Source organism: Lactuca serriola, chromosome 6, assembly GCF_051521515.1.
Source record: "Lactuca serriola cultivar US96UC23 chromosome 6, Lser_US96UC23_V15, whole genome shotgun sequence".
NCBI lineage: Eukaryota > Viridiplantae > Streptophyta > Magnoliopsida > Asterales > Asteraceae > Lactuca > Lactuca serriola.
The window spans coordinates 34,171,337-34,190,510 of NC_136413.1; positions in this window are offsets into that span (position 1 = coordinate 34,171,337).

A 19,174-nucleotide genomic window follows, 5' to 3' on the forward strand; every position below is an offset into this window, starting at 1 on the left:
GCATTTAGATCTATCTTATGTATGAGATTTGGAGCATTTTGGTATGAATGAGATCTATGTCAAGTTAGAGACTTAGATCTGAGGTTGCTACCTCAGATCTAGACTTATAATGATCCAGAAAGTCATAAAGTTATGTCAATGTGTTGTTGGTGAAGCCTCATTGTCATAAACCCTAACCCTAGAGTGTTTTAAGCCTATATCTCTTTGGTTTCACGTAAAGTTTGCAACTCTACGTGAGGAATAGACTTGGGAGGAGTGGATCTATGAGTTGGAGCCCCTGCATGGCTCGAAAAGCCACTGTATGGATTAAGAACCGAAGCTAGTCGGCGAGTCACATGGGTGGACTCGGAAAATTGTATGAAGATAGGCAGGAACTCGACGAGTTGGAAGAACAACTCGGCGAGTCTGTTCTTGGACTCGACAAGTTGGATCGCAGAACCTCAACCTTTTCTGGTTAAGACTTAGATCGGTGAGTTGAGTGGTGACTCAGAGAGTTGGACAGGAGGGGACTTAGAGATCGTTGAATCGACGAGTCGGCGGGGTGAATTGGCCGGTTGAGGCGTATTATGAGAGTTTCAGAGTATATGGACTCGACGATTCAACGGGTTGACTCGGCGAGTAGAGTCAGTCAGGAGGGTTGACTTCAACCAGGACTTTGACTTTGACAAGAGTGGACTTAGTTGGCTTCTAGAGTTCTGTTTGGATCTAAGTGATATATGTATTGATATTGATAGCTTGGGGAGCTAGTGGAGCAGCGGTTCAGGAAATTTTCGGTCAGCAACCAAAGGATTATCACCAAAGTTCAACAGTGCAGGTGAGTTTCCTTTGTGTGAATGGGTCTACGAACACAATGTCGGCCCATGTAGTTATGAGTAGGAAGACCTGGGGGTTAGCCCTAGGCACTGTTTGCTAGTATGATATTCAAGACCAAGGTCCGATGTCGGGTGGGTGCCCCAGGAATGGTCTGCATGATAGAGTATACTTGTTGTCTGTGTGATGCATGTATGTGTCTGGTAGGAAGGTGAGTGGGGGCAAGGTCTTGTATCTCACCAATAGCAGAGTATGGACGGTGCTCCATATCTCATTAGTAGTAGAGCAGGGGCGAGGACCGAGATAGGTATGGAGTGAGTGTGGGTGTGGGCCTGTATCTCATTTATAGTAGGAGCTTGGACAGGGTCCCATGACTCACTAGTGACAGGATAGGGGAGAGGCCTAAGACAGGCGAGGCCTAAGGATAGGAATACAGTAGGGTATGTTCAGTTATGTGTTATATGCTATTTGTATTATGTGGTTAGCGGGCGGGGCCCAGAGACAGGCGGGGCCTAAGAGAAACTGATATGTATCCGAGCGGGGCTTGAAGCCAGGAGGGGCCTGGAGCGGCGGGGTCGTTGTAGCGGGCGTCGCCCAGTATGTGCAGTATGTGTTTATGCAGGGTATGTGGTAGGCTGGGGGAACTCACTAAGCTTCGTGCTTATGGTTTTCAGTTTTGGTTTCAGGTACTTCTGGTAGCGGAGGGAAGAGCTCGGGTGATCGCATGACACACACCATTGATTAGTCGGCCTGGGATGTTTTACTCTGATAACGAACATATGTTTTGGAAATTAATACTTTGAATTATGTTATGGTTTATGATATGTTTTTATGAATATGGTTTTAGTAATGATTTAAAGGAAAATTTTTGGTACGAATTTTTGGGACGTTACAAAAACTACTTTTCATATACAGCAGAAAATACAGGATTTTTTGGAAACAATTTTACATATTCAAAGAACAGAAAACATCCTTTCAAAACATAAATACTTATGCACTCACTCAACTTTATGTTGATACTCTCTTTTCAAATTACTTGTATTCTCAGGGAATCAGTAACAGGTACTCCCCAAGCTTTTGAGAAGATGGAGCTGTTTTAAGTCGAGTCTTCTATGTTTTGCTATGACTCTTTTGGTGTCAATATACTATGATTGAACACATGTATAAACTTACACTTTTTAATTCAATGGTTGTTTGTACTTAGATTACTATAATGCATGTGTTGTGATAATACAAATGAAGTCATCCACCCCCGGACGTTTCCGTCGTTTGGTTTGGGGGTGTGACACTCGACGAGTTCTATAAATCAGAAATCCTGAAATCGTGATCCAACTCGCCGGGTCATCCCCCTGACCAGTGACGGCCCAATACCTAGGCGAGTTGGGCTAAGGCCCAGGACAACACAAAAATGAGGGGCATCTGTTTAGTCCAACTATGCATAGCCCAATAAGTTTTGACACCGGTTTGTGGAAGTCAAGAAGAAGGCGTGGGTACGCCAAATAATGGAAGCACTTTGAGAATAGTAATCGACAATTTGGTAAATTCAATCTAACCCTTGGTAAGCCTACTCTGTAGAGATCCATGAGCCTCTAATATTGTAAATCGACTGATTGCATCCCTCTAAATCTTCTAATTTGTCTAACCTGTTACACTTAGTCGATCACCTGAGGCCGGAGTTCAATTTCTAATTTGTGTGCCTCGTTAAGGCGCAGTTTAATTTTCGGTCACCTATTATAGTATTGTGATTTTGATTTTATTTATTATGAAGCAGACCTCCGAGGGCACTGAAAATCAAAAGGTTTTGAGGTTTTCGATTTCTGAGTGCTCTTATTATGATTTGGGTGAATTTGATTTTTTCTTATTTAGATTCTAATTTCTCTCAAAACCTACCGACATCAATCATCATCTCTTAATCTGATTTGTTATTTGATTCAGGAGTTGGAGAAATTTCAAAGATCATTTCAATTGGATTTTGTGTCTTTGCTTATTGGTGGTATATATTTATTCATTCAAGATATGTGTTGATCGAGAAATTTGTACAAAAGGGAACTTAAATTATTGACTTGTTCTTGTGGCTTCTCTAAGAACCACTTCTACTATCAAAAGGGTATATATTACAATTACTTGATGTGGATATTGGATCACTAATTCACTCTGCTGTCTATCATTACATATATTGGTTTGGCAAGTTAATTATTTTTTTTAACGTTTTGAAAGGAAAAATTCAGACATTCAACTAAAGTATTGAAAAATTCGGAACTTATTTATGTTTTTGTTTATTACTACAGGTTGGTACAGGAGCTCGTTGTATATGGTAAACTAGGGCTGGCAAATCATTTCGGATTTTTAGGGGAGAATGCCTGAGAAAATGCCTTTTTTAGCTGCTGCTTATGTGGATGTATTTAAACTAAAGCATGAAAAGTTTATAGTTTTTTTATGAATTTTTCTAAATTTTTTCACAACAATTTTGTTTGAAAACCTCTAAATATCAATATTTTCATAACGACTCAGATTCTAGATGCCATGCCTTTGAAGATTAGTCACTGAAAATCCAAAACGATTGTTTGGTTGTGTTGTATCATTTTCGTGTAACAAGGATATGTTGTTTTGATGTTGTTATTTGTTGGTGACAAGTGGGCTATAGTTTTCTGATTGCTTCGGTGGATGTTGGATTGCTTATGTTATATGTTGTGTCACTGCATCTGTCTTTTGCCTGAAGCTGTAACATCCTGAATTTTAGAAGTATGATTTAAGGATTTAAAGTGTAATTTCAAAAAAGGGACTCAACGAGTATGTACGCTTATTCTCCAAGTCGGAATGGGTTTGGGTCGCGAATTAAGTGACCAACTCGCCGAGTCGGAAGCTGGACTCGATGATTTGGTGCTGGAATGAGAAAAACCCTAATCCCGAGGGTTGCACCCTATTTAAAGGACTCAATGTCCTCCCCTCGGCTCCCTTAGCCCCCTTTGAGATCCAGTAAACCCTAGCTCGTGTGTATAAGGCCATTGGAGGGAGATTGAAGCTTCGAGAGGTGTTCTAGTGGAAGAAACTTGAAGATCAAAAGGGTTTGCATCAAGAAAGTAATGTAGATCGAGAATCTACTTCAGTTTGGACACATCTTGGAGGTAATGAGCTGTTACCTTTCCCTTGTTGCTTCTAGATCTATTCTTGAACGAGATTTGGGGCCATTTTGGTATGATTGAGATCCATTTCGGGTTTGGAGTTCAGATCTGAGGTTGTTACTTCAGATCTAGACTTGTATTGGTTCAGAAAGTCATAAAGCATCAATTATTGAGTTATTGGTAAAGCCCCTTTGTCTTAAACCCTAGCCCTATAATGATTTAAACCTTTAACTCCTCAGTTTCACGTAAAGTTTGCAACTTTACGTAGGGGTTATGCTTTAGAAGGGTGGATCTACAGTTTGGAGCCCCTGCATGGCTCGAAAAGCCTCTGTATGGATTGAGAACTGGAGAGACTCGGCGAGCCACATGGGTGTACTCAATGAGTTGTATGAACATGTGCATGGACTCGGCGAGTTGGAAGAACAACTCGGCGAGTCTGTTGAAGATTGCCTTGGACTCGACGAGTCTGTTCTTGGACTCGGCGAGTCAGGTCGCAGAACCACAACCTCTTTTGGTGAAAGCCTTGGAATAAGTGAGTCGGTGGGCGACTCAGTGAGTTGGACAGGATGGGACTTAGAGATCGTTGGGCTCGGCGAGTCTTGGGGCAACTCGGCGAGTTAAGTTGAGCTATGAGATTTTTCTGTGTATGGGAACTCGGCGAGTCGACGGGTTGACTCGGCGAGTAGAGTCAACCAGGAAGGTTGACTTTGACTTTAACCAAGAGTTGACCAGTTTGAATTCCAAAGGTACTTTGGTAATATTCGTATTTATGGGATTGGTTCTTTGGTAGTGTTCAGTGGCGACGATTGTGTCGGTGGTCGGAGCAGCTTGGTCTTATCTTTTCAGTCGACAATTGCACGTGAGTTATCCTCACTATATCGATAGGGTCTACGGCACCAAGGCCGGACCTTTAGTTGTTATTTTTATGGTATGCTACATGGGGTTATGATCTGTTAGATTGGTATCAGAATATACAATATGTTGTTATGCTCATATGATCCGTTAGGATTGGTATGTTAGTGACTTGGTCGGGTCGATGCTTTGGTCATGAGAGATTGCTATGATCTATGATATGTGAGATAGTTATATCTGATATATGTACTTGTACTGTTGATGTGCTTATTGATCTGTTAGATCGGCGTCCTGGTAATTAGGACATTATTATGTCAGTGACCTGGTTTAGGTCGGTATCCTGGTATATAGGATAATGCTATGTTAGTGACCGGTTAGGTCGATATCCTGGTTAGGATGATGATATATTTATGATCTGCTAGATCGATTTGTTTGCCTATGGACTGTTATGTGATTACCTGTTATGTGTATACATGGTTATTTGCTTGATGTTTGGGTTGAGGCGCTCCTGCTTTGTGCTGAAGGCCAACATACCCTACGAGCAGTCCGGATAGATTGTAGGCCCATATGGCGGCCCAGTCATACCGAAGGCTCGGATAGATCTAAATAGAATGAAGGCCTGGTGCGGGCGGTCCAGTCATACTGCAAATTTAGAGAGTGGACCAGGTGGACTGAAGGCTTGTTGAGGGCGGATCAGTCACACCGCAGGCTTGAGAGGAATGGTTGTTTTGTATTGTGATATGATATGATATGATTATGGTTGTATGTGGTTGGTATTTTGGGGGTAACTCACAAAGCTTTCGGGCTTAGAGTTCAGTGTTTTGTTTCAGGTACTTCAGGAGATCGTGGCAAGGTGAATGCGTGTTCGTACCGCTCCTCATGTTTTATGATTTATGTGATATGGTTATGGGGGAATACTCTGATGTTTAAACTATTTTGAAAATAAGATGTATGACTTAATGGTTTTTGAATGAAATAAAATGTTTTAAATTGGCTCAAATTTTATGGGTGTTATAGAAGCATTGCTTTTAGTTATAACTCTGTTGTAGTTGTGTTCAGTTGCTATGTTTTTTTTTTCATAAAAAAGCTTTGATATACTTAAATATCCATTTTTTTCATAACTCCTATAGTTTCTTTTAAGAAAAGCATTGAACTATATAGTTAATTGTTTATGGAAGGGAAAATGTAATACTTAATGTTGGACATTCTTATGAGTTTTGTATATTTTGGTACACACGTGGGGGCATGTTTATGTCTTTCTCCCGGGGCAAGAAAAACCAATGGACCGGCCCTGCCCCTGACTCTCCGATTTCCCTGGCTACTCATAGTCGCGATTAAGCAAGTCAACTCGTCGAGTCATCCTCAGACTTGTCGAGTTTTATCATATTCAGAATCGGGACAACTCGCCTCAACTCGTCGAGTTTCTCTATGAACTCGACGAGTTCCTTTGTCTGATTGGGCCATCTTAACGGATTAAGCTCCTACACTTCAGATCTAAGCTTGTTGTTTCTCATACACACTGAAAACATCCTTTTAAGTGTAAAGTTTCCAACTTTACCCGTTAATACCTCTACTTCATGGATTTAGCTCAAACCCTAACCCTTTAGGACCTAAATCTTGGTCCACAAGCCATCCTTTCGCCAACTAACGAATACTAACAAAGATTTGTTCCCTAATACCACATGAACACGTAAAGCTTCCACCTTTTCACTCCATGCATGGTCTTTTGGAGCTTAAAAGGCCAAAATAACACCTTATAGCTTGCATGGGGCTTCCATGGCCATAAAGTTTGCACCTTTTATGCCGTGTGATCCCCTTAAGGTCATAGATCTGAATGTATACCCACTTGGACGTCCATGCCCCAAAGATCATGTTTCTTGGACCAAAAACCCCATAAAATGATAACAAGGAGATCTAAAAAGCTATTAAGCAAGTTTGTGACTTGCTTATTAGAAAATGAAGAGGATGAGATGTTGTTTCTGGATCTACTAGCTTCCTTCTGAATCCTCTAGCTTCCTCTTCTTCCACAAGTAGGAACCAGGTGTTACACATAGTGACTCTGCATGCCCCAAAAGAACCCAAATTCAACATATAACATTATACTTCCACCAAAAGGACACAATCTCATGCATGGGGGATTCCAAACCTTAAAGGAGACAACTTTACGAATATAGAACCTCAAAAACACCAAGAATGACAACTCATAGCTCCTTGAGTGGTATCAAACCACTAGATCTCATTCTTGGGGCCAAAAATGAATCAAAACTCATATATAATAGTTCTAAGACATTTATGAACAAGTTCATAGCTTTTTATCTAAAACAAGATGGAAATGAAGTAGAGAATCAGGATCCACAAGCTCTTCCTTGATCCACAACCTTGCACTAAACTCCATATTCTTGAATATGAACCAAAACACACCAAGATGCACACAATGAGCTCAAAAACACCACCAAAGAGGCTAAGGGACGATTTCTAGGGTTTTGGGGACTTATAGGCTGGTAAATAGGCCAGCCCTAAAGACTTAAAGTACTTATATAAGGTACAACATCATAAATTAGGATTTTTATTTACCCCTCGTACGCCCATCATACAAGGTCTCGCACCCCTGATTTATCCCTTGCAATACGCTAAGTGTACGCCATAATACGCCTCGCGTACTACTCTTCGCACCAGTACACCCCGCATACTCCCTAGGTATACCCCACATGCTAGGGTTTCCTCTTACACCCTAAAGCACTCCGAAGGCCATAACTTATTCGTTATAAGTTTTATTCCAACGATCCTTATATCCATGAAAAGATAACTAGAAGCTCTACGATTTAATCAACTCGTACATGCCTTACCATATCCCGAACAAACATCTAATTCCCATAAAACCCCGAGCTGGCATACTACTAAAATACCCTTTGGCTCCAAAACACAAATCAAATACCCGGATCGTCCAAAATACATCATCCACCCCCAAATGAGTCCAAATCTCAATTCTTCAAGGGTCCTAAGTCTGCTAATACCCAATCATTGATCACCACCCCAAAATGGAAAATGATTCGAAAAAGGGCGTTATAACTTTCCCCCACTTAAATTAGATTTCATCCTCGAAATCATTCCTTACCATTCCGGGCACACCCGACACCCCAAGCATGATGGTTTTTGAGCACTACATCATTCCTATGGTGTATATGCAAACCCTAATAACTTTTGGATCTAGTTTGTCTAATGAAAATGCAATTGAATGTCCAAAGCTATAAACCCTAGATCTAACATGTCATGAACAAAAATAAGGGTTTAGTAATTACCTTTGATTGTTATATAGCAATAACAATCAATTCCTTGCTTTGATTGGCTTCAGAAAGCTTAGTGTCTCAAGTGTTGCACCTCTAATGGAGTCACAAACACCACTAAGCAACAAGAATGATTAGGAGAAGAGAAGAGGCACTCAAAAACGTCTAGAAACCCTAATCCAAGTGTTAGCCACGTTTTTGGTGCCTAAGGGTTCCTTATATACTTAGGCTATTAGGGTTTTGCACTTAGGAAACCCTAATCTGGCTGCTTAGGCCCTAAGCAGCCCATGGACTCCTTTAATGATATCCCTTGGACGAATTCCTTATGGGCTTCCCATAGAATTTGCCCAACCTATATTATTAGGTGATCCATATCCCAATTGCAATTATCTTATAATTACAATTCCAGTCCCCTAAGTTTAATTAATCTCTTTTAGCCACAAAATTAATTCTTAATTAATTCTTGACTAATATTAATTAAACAATATGATTTATCCTATAATATATTATTCTCATAATATATTAATAAATCATAATTAAACCTTTCTCTCCTTAATTCATCCTACATATTGCTATGGTGAAGCCAACCCAAAAGGACCATGCTCATAATCGGGTCAAGTACATACCAAAATAGTTATGGACTTAGACACTAATCCAACAGTCTCCCACTTGGATAAGTCTAATAACTATTTTGTATAACTTTAGAACCTAATCAACAATCTTAGCTTTCAAAAGTCGTTGTCAACTCTGATCTTATCAGATACGCGTGTCCTTTAGATAAGGGATCATATATTCCTCCATTCTCAAGATATCGTATAGACATAAGACATGAGTTTTAATCATTCTCTCTATATTGTTTCCGGACTTCCGATTTACGACGACTGGCAGCAGACTACAATTGAACACATCAACTTAGTCTCGGCTTGGCCAAGCGCTTAGGTGTCATCACTAAATCATCGAGGGGCCCACATATATCGCTTTTACCCCACTTTGGGCAAAAGGAATGGATAAACTTCAACTCAAATGCTCGCTTGCATTTACTAATCGAATCACACACAACAATAAGTTTTATAACACCAAGTTACTGGTGCATTTACTTATTATCAATGTGCAACCGACCAACAAATAACAACTCATACGTCCCGGTTTCAAGAACATACAATATTATCGACTCACAATCACTCGCGATATAAACCATGAAGTGATTCACGTGAGTGTGGGTTTAATCCAACTACTCTAATATTATCAAAGCACTCATGAACTCTGCAGCAAACTTGTGCTATGTCTAAACTCTTCAGACAATCTACAAACTCTTTGTGACAGTCTTCCTTCATACCTACTTCCAACGTATGACCGACCGTGGAGGTTCGAATAACCCAGTTATTCTGGAAGTCAAAACATGCAAAGTGAAACACAATGATAATATTTAATCCTATATGGCCCCAAAACTTTTGAGCGTAAATAAAACATTTTTATTTAAACACAATATTGATTACTCATTATTCATCGTTTACTGTTTCAAAAAATCAACTTATTACTCAAATTACAACAATAGTTATCCCATGCACCAAGCATGCACACTATGTTTCCTATGGTCCTTACTTTGTGAAATAGATAAATTGAAAAACTTTTCCAATGATGCTCATTTCACAATTCCCAATCATTATCATTAGTGTAAGAATACAAGGTTCTTGCCACTACTAGAATATGTTTGATTCTAACATTTTATGCAACGATCCTTTTGCAAAGTCATAGCACAAAAGTCACCAAGACTTGGCCAATGAAATTACAAGGTATCTATCAGAAATTGTTACAACAATTCTATATATGTGATGTCTCTCACTCAAAGTACATTCCTTTGAACATCCTTTTGCTTAAAAAATTTCTAATCTAGACATAAATTCTCAATTTCCAACTCCCAATATGGAAACATTTCCATATTTGACATATGACAACTCATTCTTAATAGAATCTTATCTATTCATAATAATGTCGATATGGTCCATCCAATACTATACTTCCAACTACTCACAAGCGACCAATCCTCAATGAACTTTGGGTCGTCCTTTGATAATATTTAATCCTATATGGCCCCAAAACTACTCACATAATAATGTTGTATGACCGACCGTGGAGGTTCGAATAACCCAGTTATTCTGGAAGTCAAAACATGCAAAGTGAAACACAATGATAATATTTAATCCTATATGGCCCCAAAACTTTTGAGCGTAAATAAAACATTTTTATTTAAACACAATATTGATTACTCATTATTCATCGTTTACTGTTTCAGAAAATCAACTTATTACTCAAATTACGACAATAGTTATCCCATGCACCAAGCATGCACACTATGTTTCCTATGGTCCTTACTTTGTGAAATAGATAAATTGAAAAACTTTTCCAATGATGCTCATTTCACAATTCCTAATCATTATCATTAGTGTAAGAATACAAGGTTCTTGCCACTACTAGAATATGTTTGATTCTAACATTTTATGCAACGATCCTTTTGCAAAGTCATAGCACAAAAGTCACCAAGACTTGGCCAATGAAATTACAAGGTCTCTATCAGAAATTGTTACAAACAATTCTATATATGTGATGTCTCTCACTCAAAGTACATTCCTTTGAACATCCTTTTGCATAAAAAATTTCTAATCTAGACATAAATTCTCAATTTCCAACTCCCAATATGGAAACATTTCCATATTTGACATATGACAACTCATTCTTAATAGAATCTTATCTATTCATAATAATGTCGATATGGTCCATCCAATACTATACTTCCAACTACTCACAAGCGACCAATCCTCAGTGAACTTTGGATCGTCCTTTGATAGTTGTTTAATTATTTTAGTCAAAACCGATTCTAGTCCTTTTTCCCTCTTAATGCACTAGACATTTGAGAAATTTTAGAATGGTCAAATATTATAGCATTTGCAATCGATCCTATACCCGAAGCGTATGAGAAACGACACATAATGTCTTACATAAAGATATGATACTTTATCAATCTTCTGCCATAATATTTTATGTGCCATGTTCTCACAATTTGAACTATGAAGAGGAATGTCGTAATCATAATCGAAATTTGAGAACACACTATGTATCCTTTGACTAAATTTATTAAAATTTCTCAGTCTAATATTTAGATTTTGAAACGAAGTATAATATTCTCTCCCTTAATTATAGCAAAACAACGTTTCAACCCCTACAACTTTGCAAAGTGAATCTTTGTTTTCTATAATTAATATTGCTAACTTGAAATACTTGTCATAATAATCATACAAGCATAACACTTATGCTCCCACTATCATGATGATTATTATCATATAAGCATAACACTTATGCTCCCACTAGCTTTGACATGTATTCAGAAAACAACTGAACTTCCAGAAAACAATACCTATTGAATTTTTGAAGTTCATATTTCTAATACCAGATGCCTCGATAAGCCTTTATCTAAGCTTCTTAAATTTATATACTTTTGCCCTAGATAGCTCATATGTGTGTCTTAACTAATTTAGAACTTATATCAATAAGTCCCAAATGTTAGACTACTTGCCAAATCTCACAATTTGAACTATGAAAAGGGATGTCGTAACCATAATCGAATTTGAGAATACAATTTTCACAATTTCTATCTTCTTAAATCTCTCTTAGTGAAAGCATTTCCTCACAGTTATTTTCATGAAGGAGGGAATCTTATGACAGTTCGATTTTATGGTGTATGTGTTCCTATCCATGTGAATTTGCCAAAACCAAGTTTGCGACAAATCAAAACTCATATGGACTGAACTTTCTTAATCTTGATTTCTTGCCTTATGCTAACACGAGTGCCCACCATGTCTTCCAAGTAGTTTAGCAACTTATCCTTACATATCAATTTACTTTCCATCGATCAAGGTGCTTTGTCTTTATGCATTCAAATGAGAACTCATAGAACTCACATGCATAATTAACTCAATTGGAATGGCACATAAACAAAATAATGTCAACACGATAGGTTGTAAACCTCAAGTCGTGTGCTAGTGACGATCGATAAGGTTTATTCTTGATTTGTTCTTGAAACTTTTTCAAGATCATTAAAAAAACACCCCACTGACCTCTTGGCATATATGATTCTCTTGTCAGGAAACTTTCCTAGACAAAAAAATATTCAAGAGTTAGTGTAGTTCTTATCAATACTAAACACTTCACATAACTGGTCCTAGTTGGTCGTTGTCCTATCCAAGACATCACAACTTACCAATTTCAAATGTATAAGAATAAGAAACTTTCTTATTCTACATTTGATAAGTGTTACAAACCTACCAAAAACATGTTACTCAATTCACAATCTTGGAGTACAACTCCAAGACTCGATATTGGAACGAAGTATGATTGACTTCTTGATTTTAACCATTTCCACAATTCTCGATTCCTCTTCTTAGCCATATAAATGCACTAAGACTCACTTAGAGGATCAGTTGAGATATGGTTCTTAATCATTAAGACTGATCATAAAAATACAATAAAAGGTACTCTCCCATCTTCTTAGAATGGAGAAACTTTTATTTTTCTGTCTACTCGATTCTTCTTATTCGTTCTGCTATTCATTGAAACTCTTTCAATCAACTCAGAATTACACTTAATCTTATAAGTATAATCATATTTACTAAACTTTAGTAAATCATGACGAATATCTTTATCACTCTTGTGGTGGACTTGATCAACGTACAACCTTGTGTACTCGATCTCCTAGTCCTTCACTTGACACTTTGTCAAAGAATTAGGCTAATTTCCAAATATGAAATTTCTCATTCATCACGCAACCAAGTTGTATGATTCCAAGTTTCTGTCCAATTGAAACTTGGGGCAATGAGAAACTCTCCCTATTTGGTAAATTCTCGACATTTCCGCAAATAACCTAATTAAGAATCAAATCCATCATTGCTAATAATATAAATATTCCAACATCAATTTTTCATACATGCCATCGCAAGGATAAATAAATAAGACAAAATCAAAATTTACTTTATTGCGGAAATTTTTTTCCTTACAATGAAATTCAACTGAAAACTATGCTATTACATATTCCTTAGCAATCTATTCTAACTCCAAGTAGTAGCTCAAGAATCCAATCTTCAAGCAAAGCGATCGAATCCATTTCTTCACGATTAGATTCAGCTCACTTCTTCCCTTAAGTTTCCTCTCTTTTCTTCGATCCTACAAAACATCAAAATGTAATCTTATCACATCATGTATTAAGGATCTAGAATAGGAACTTAAAAGAGTTAGTTAATGGATATTACCTGAAGTAGAGCCATACGTCTTGACTCTCCCATCTCTTAGATCTTTCAAGTAAATATGGTAGCTTCGTCTCCAATGCCCCTTCTCTTGGCAATAAAAGCAAATGGACTCTTTTGGAATGGCACAAGGAACTACCACAGAGTTTACCTTTTCCAGATCTCGAATGTCACCATTTTCAATGTCCATTGAAGTTTGGGAGTTTGATTCACCAGACAAATTTACTTGACTAGCACGCCAAATCATTGCTGATTCAGCAGCTATAAGAAAATAGGTGAGATTAATGAGGGTCACGTCGTGATCCATCATATAATACTCTCCAATGAGCTCACTATATGATTCAGGAAGTGACTGAAGAACACAGTCAAAAGCCAACTCCTTGGGGATGACAACATCCAACATACCCAACCTATCAATGTGTGACTTCATCTCTAAGACGTGTGTACACACAAACTTTCCATCTTCATGCTTACTTGCCAATAGGGCTTAAGTGAGCTTGAACTTTTCAAGCCTTTGATTATGTGGATTAGGGAGAAAAATAGGAGGAGGTGTAGGAAGTGAGGCATGATTTCTTGTTCCTCGATCATATCGTGGAACATCATTTTCATTTGGAAAGCTTGTTCCAAGGGATTTGGGAAGACCATGATTGTCAGAACTAGACATCTACAAAACGGGAGAAAATTCAAGTTGAGTTGATTAATTCATTAATAAAACACCAAAATGAGTTATTAAGGCTAGGATCCAACACAATACTCTACAACCTAGAAGATGGATGATGTAATCTAGTTACAGAATATTTGAATGTGGGTAAATGACGTTTTACCAATTTCCACCATGAAAAACGAAAAGGAAGTTTAAGTTTTAAATGAATTGAAACTCCTAGATCTTTTGAGATTCATTGAACCTTTCAATGACATGTTTAATCTCGATTATTCCCTTCAAGTTTGTGACTGGGATGCCGAGGATCACAAACAAGGTCTGAATAACCATGCAAATCACGTGGTGCACCCAATGCTACTATCACCTAATCAATGTAGCGGTTAGCCACACACGATCCATTGATCTATGATAAACATCGAGCCATCCTTCGCCACCAATGCCAAACCCAAATTAGTGTGCCGGTTAACCACACACGCTCCACTAATGTCTCGGCAAGGGTACAAAGTGTAATTCCATGGATTATCATACAATTTCACATTTTGCCTAACGTAACTATGATTTGAGAATTTGAAAAAACTTTTAGTTACTTTGTACTTCATTATACTTATAATGGAAGGTTTCGTCCTATCCTACCCATTCGGTTAACGACCCTATACTAGTCAAGAGTGCGGTGGGTAAGAGTGGATACCCATTCAATCGTCATTTTATAGGCAATTTCTTTAAACACCCTTTATAGACGAGCTTCGTGAATGAGGCCTACTAACGGTAAGACTGACTCTTTACTCATATATATATATATATATATATATATATATATATATATAATATTAGACTTTTAATGTTACATATATATAGTATAGGATGTATTTTACACTTTTAAAATACTAGGTGGTTTTATTAACTTTATCTTTTAATTAAACCTTTAATTAATTTAACAAAACCATGAGGGTGTAATTTGAAATTTTTCAAAATACTAGGGTTTTAGAATTTAACATTTCAAAATTAAACTTTCAATCAACTTTTAAATTCCAAAACTTGAGGGCAAGTTTTGAAACATATGAAAACATTAGGGTTTAGAATTTAAATATATTTCAAAATTAAACTTTTACGTGAATGAGGCCTACTAACGGTAAGACTGACTCTTTACTCATATATATATATATATATATATATATATATATATATATATATATATATATATATAATATTAGACTTTTAATGTTACATATATATAGTATAAGATGTATTTTACACTTTTAAAATACTAGGTGATTTTATTAACTTTATCTTTTAATTAAACCTTTAAATAATTTAACAAAACCATGAGGGTGTAATTTGAAAATTTTCAAAATACTAGGGTTTTAAAATTTAACATTTCAAAATTAAACTTTCAATCAACTTTTAAATTCCAAAACTTGAGGGCAAGTTTTGAAACATATGAAAACATTAGGGTTTAGAATTTAAATATATTTCAAAATTAAACTTTTAATCAAAATTTAAATTCCAAAACTTGAGGGCAAGTTTTGAAACTTTTCAAAACACTAGGGTTTAACTATTTAAATTTCAAAAACAAAAACTTTTAAGTTCAAATTTAAACTATAAAACCTAAAGGGAAAAATTGAAACTTTTTCACAAGATAATTAAAATCTAAATTACAAATAATCAATCTTTATCTAATAATACAAAAGATTATCTAAAATTTGACAATTATCTTTTATTTTGGTAAGGATATTCACCCAAAATCAATAAAAATCGGATTTTATGTATTAAAAACGTTTATGGTAAGTATCCCAAGGCAAACAACAAGAAAATCGCCAAAAAACGCTGCCAGACTCGCTGAGTCAGCACTGGACTCATCGAGTACCCAATGGACTCGGCGAGTCCAGCCTCAAAATTCAAAAAAAGTCGTTTTTCACCCAATTTTCGATCAAGTAAGCTTCAAATTCACTAACAAACAACCTGACTCTGATACCACTGATGGGTTTTGAGAACTACATCATTCATATGGTGTACATGCAAACCCTAATAGCTTTTGGATCTAGTTTGTTTAATGAACATGAAATTGAATTTCCAAAGCTATAAACCCTACATCTAACATATCATGAACTAAAATAAGGGTTTAGTAATTACCTTTGATTGTTATATAGCAATAACAATCAATTCCTTGCTTTGATTGGCTTCAGAAAGCTTAGTGCCTCAAGTGTTGCACCTCTAATGGAGTCACAAACACCACTAAGCAACAAGAATGATTAGGAGAAGAGAAGAGGCACTCAAAAACGTCTGGAAACCCTAATCCAAGTGTTAGCCACGTTTTTGGTGCCTAAGGGTTCCTTATATACTTAGGCTATTAGGGTTTTGCACTTAGGAAACCCTAATCTGACTGCTTAGGCCCTAAGAAGCCCATGAACTCCTTTAATGATATCCCTTGGACAAATTCCTTATGGGCTTCCCATAGAATTCGTCCAACCTATATTATTAGGTGATCCATAGCCCAATTGCAATTATCTTATAATTACAATTCCAGTCCCCTAAATTTAATTAATCTCTTTTAGCCACAAAATTAATTTTTGACTAATATTAATTAAACAATATGATTTCTCCTTTAATATATTATTCTCATAATATATTAATAAATCATAATTAAACCTTTCTCTCCTTAATTCATCCTACATATTGCTATGGTGAAGGCAACCCAAAAAGACCATGCTCATAATCGGGTCAAGTACATACCAAAATAGTTATGGACTTAGACACTAATCCAACAAAGCATAACACAACCTTTCTGTGGCAACCAAAACCAACCCTAGCAGGGCTCTCCGACCCGAAGATGAACGAATCCTTTCTCCACCTGGAGATAATCCCTTGTGAAATAACCAAGTCTACTAACCCTGAAATCTAAAGTCTCGAGATGGTTTGACTCCCTGATAGAGTGCCCATATTGAAACGTTTCTAAATCCATTCCACTTATCTCCCAATTGACTACTCAACTTCTGATAACTTGAGGTTCCCACTAGAACACAAAATCACAGACCAATTACTGTTGCATAAAACTTTTACTTGATAGAAGGCTCAGATAATCCTTCGAGTAGAATACTCATCCCTACAACGGTTAGACTCAGATGAGATCTGCGCAACATGGTTAAATCTTTTACTCTGAGATTGTTTAATCCAAACTGCAAGTGACCTAACATATTATCCGAATAACAAGTGACTCCACACACGTGTTCCAAATTAATAATACCATCTTGACTTATCTTGATGCCCTTCACATATAGAACTACTCCAAGACACAATCACAATGGCTTGATCTATCATCAAAACTGAATCCATTCCTTACCCTTGAACCTTTCGATTAATGCCCTTGGCATATAGATACCCCGATTCTTATCCCACTGAAAAGAAAATCCTGCACATAAACACTAGCAATTCCCAACTCGAGATCTCACCCAAAAACCAACTCGATACTCAACTCATAACCCGAGATCCACGGATCTATACTTTCATTTCACCCAAAACCTTCTGATTCACGACAAACCCTCCCTAGACCGAGATATAAAGGTTCCCAAACCATCGCTGAGACTACCAATCTTGCACCTGTTCCAACCACAAAGTTCCCAAGAGTCTAAATAACAAGGCTACCCAGCCTATAATCCCCTTTGCATCACACACTGACCACCCACTTAATTCCTGCAACTCAAGATCCAAAACATTGACCCAAAGATCTCTACCAGGTCCCACATGTATTGCCCTAATCACACAGGCCTCACCCATGGGTCCCACCCAAACCATACCACGGAGCGACCTCGCCTACAAGTCCCACCTATCCAGAGCTACACAGGCCCGACTTCGCCCCGAACCCCGATGGTCCTCAACCTAAAACAGAGAAATACTCCTCGAAAATCCTGATCGGTGTGCCCAAGGCACGGACTGATCCCTCCTTTACGCTCATGACCACCTCCAACGATAGTCTACCTCGAACTAAAGAATGCTATGATCCCATCACAGTCTTACAACACTTCTAACCAACCATGGTTACCACCTATGGCCTTTCCACACCCAAACCATCACAACCCCACTCATCCTGAGTCGAAACCTGCATCCAACTGCATCCACTTAGGTGTTCGGGTCATACTTCGAATTGAAAGCCCTCAACCAGGACTCAACCACAAACCCGTTATGCGTAAAAAGAAAACGTCGACCAGCGATTGGAAGTTTCCTAAACCCCCACTTATACAACCTCAATCCAAACGGCTACTTGAGGTGTCTCTCCTACTGGCCAGGATGTGAAACTTGCCCTAGTTCCACAACCTTCCTAAATCCCGGAAATCCTGATCGATTCTCCCTCACTTGGATTCGAAGAAGCTCTCTCGTCTCTTAGATTTGATGGATTCCCAACCCATTAACCTCATATAACATGAACTGCCTATGACCCACACTAATCAATACTAGCGTCCCATTACTAGCCAGACTCAATGATCATGCAACTTCTGAAATCCTGAAGGATACTCTTGAAATCTTAACCAATCTGATAATTCAAATTGCCTCCCATGATACCTTTACCAATTCCTTGAGTTCTTATGATGGCGACTAAAGACCACAAGCCTTGCCCTAAACCGACGAATCTTCACCTTAACTTCCATTATCAAAGAATCATTTAATTCTAAATGTTTACAGCCCATGCGGATATAAAACTCCTCTGATATCTCCAATGACCAAACAACTCATGCAACTGACACCACCATCTTCATGCTACCGCTCCTCTCCTAACATCAGTAGTGTTTGAAACCAAAAGTTCTTCCATAGGAAACCGCCAATCATACCAAAATAGATGATAAAACCACTGAACCCTGAATTCATTGGAGAACTAACCTGCTAACAGTAACCAAAGATCCTCCAAGCAATACCCCTGAATTGATCCCAACAAAGACCCGGATCGACAACTGAACACGCTAAAACCCGTTCAACGAGATACGACCCTCTACAGATTCATTGAAGACTCTCGGCATGCAGGATGGCATATATTAATCTTTGATGACCCAGACAAAAGCAGAGAACCAACCCGAGATATAAATTACTCAAACCCAAGCAAAAATTCAAAAGCAATACAAATTCCAGACAGCAACCCAAAAGAAAGCAAAAGATAACGTACCC